This window comes from Lactuca saligna, chromosome 7 (assembly GCF_052625555.1).
Source record: "Lactuca saligna cultivar CGN05327 chromosome 7, ASM5262555v1, whole genome shotgun sequence".
In the NCBI taxonomy this organism is placed as follows: domain Eukaryota; kingdom Viridiplantae; phylum Streptophyta; class Magnoliopsida; order Asterales; family Asteraceae; genus Lactuca; species Lactuca saligna.
The window spans coordinates 183,803,453-183,805,763 of NC_136423.1; positions in this window are offsets into that span (position 1 = coordinate 183,803,453).

Genomic DNA, 2,311 nt, shown 5'->3' on the forward strand with positions numbered 1-2,311 from the left:
GTCAAGTTTGCATTGAACCATATTCCCTGGGAAGCAAAAGATTGGTGGCAGTTTGTGACTTAGGCTTATTCTCCCGTAGAGAAAGCTGATTTAACATGGGAGCAGTTTCTAGAGATGTTTCGAGCTAAGTATGTTCTATTAGTGGAAAGGTAGAGGTTAGCCTAGGACTATCTGTCGCTGAAGTAGATGATAGAATTGGTGACTGAGATCACCCAGATGTTCACTAAGATATCCCTTTTCTACCTCGAGTATGCTGCTTTGGAGTAGGTGCACATGTCACCTTACTTGAGTATGCTTAAGACTAGGATTCGGAAGTTTGTGTCCACCCAGCAGTATCGTAACATCTTTGGGCTTTATTATGTTGCATGGAGGAGAGAGATTAAGATTGAGACCCATACAAGTGAGTAGAGGCAGGCCCTGGTACAGGCCCAGTCGGCAGCCAAGCGGTTAAAACCACGTGATCCCCAAACTTGAAGACGGAGAGGTCGCACTTGTGGAAATTGTTGGAAGGTTTGTGAGGGTGGATAGCTATAAGCTAATGGGTGCCACAAATATGGAAAGGAGGTCCATTATGCGAGGGAGTGTCGACAACAACTACATGGCCTGTATCTATTATCATTGTGATCAGGTGGGCTATTGTCCATTGCTTCTAGGCCAGTGCAAGCACTTTTCCTGGTGACTCTTCGGATCATAGTTGGACATCAGGGGAGACTTGGTCCCCGAAGGCCAAAGGACGTGTTTTTCAGCTGAATGTAGAGGAGGCCAGGGTGCCGACTGATGTCGTTACTGGTATGTATTCCTATAATTTTTCTGTCTGATTATTTTTCTGCATGCTTATATTTTGTTTCTGTTAAGCTACCTTCGTAGTGAATTCAACGCCTGCTCTTGTGCTTTTCGGCTCGGGTATGAGTGGGTTCTTTGTGCATCGGTCTTTAAGTATGGGTTTCGATATGACCCTTGGAGAGTTGGAGTGTTTGTTGTGAGCTTCCATCACTAACGAACACAAGGTTTCTACTTCGAGTATTTTTCGTGGTTGTGTTTTGGAGATATTCATGTTGTCGTACCTGATCAACCTGATTCTCATCCCTATCAAGGATGTCTGCATGATAGTAGCGATGGATTGGTTGATTAGATTTGGAGGTTTTATTGATTCTGAGGGGTAGCAGGTTGTGCTTCGTACCCCAATTGGAAGAGAGCTCAACAATTTTCGCGAGAGTACCAAGGGTGGTTCAACATTTTGTTTAGCCGCCACGGCTAGGTAGTACCTCTAACATGGGTGTTTTGGTTATCTTACTTATTTGGTTGATATACATGATGAGGGGAAGAAGTCAATTTCCAATGTTCTAGTGGTTAGCGAGTTTCCTGATGTCTTCCTAGAGGATCTACCCGGTGTGCCTCCTATGAGGCAAATGGAGTTTTGAATCGATTTGGTTCTAGGTGCAGCCCCGATCGCTAAGCCGTCATATTTCCTTGTACCACCTGAGATGTAAGAGTTATCCTCTCAGCTTCAGGTTCTTCTGGAAAAGTAGTTCATTCGCCCGAATAGTTCACCTTGGGAGTGTCGACATTAATTGTGAAGAAGAAAGATGGTTCTTATCGCATGTATATCGATTACCAGGAGTTGAACAAGTTGACATTGAAGAACCGGTACCCAATCTTGAGGACTGATGGCCTCTTTGATCAACTTCAGATTGCATCTGGATTCTCCAAGATAAATTAGAGATCGGGTTACCATCAAATGAGGGTCAGAGAGGAGGACATTGAGAATATGCCTTCTGAAATCGTTATGGACATTAGGAGTTCATGGTGATGTGATTCGGACTCACCAACACACCGGTAATGTTCATGGATCTAATGAACGGGGTGTACTAGCCTATGCTCGACCGATCAATTATCATGTTTATTGGCAATATTTTGGTCTTTTCGAAGACCAAGGATCAACATAAGTAGCATTTTTTAGAGCTTCTTGGGGTTTTGAGGAATGAGAGAATTTATTTGAAGTTATCCGAACGTGAGTTCTGGTTGCATAAGGTTCAGTTTCTGGGGCACCTCATCAACCAGGATGGGATATTGGTCGATCCGACCAAGATTGGGACTGTTGAGAGAAGAACTTAATAAAAGTCAGTAACAAGATAATATATTGTGGAATAATAGTGTGACATCCCAAATGTCTCGGCCAGAAAAGACCGATTTGTTTATGCTTTATTTTAGAATCAAAATACTTTTTTGAAGAAATATGTTGCAGAATTTGTTCCCAAAAATATGAGAAGTAAATTATCAAAGCATTCCCAGTAGATATTCCTTGCACCAA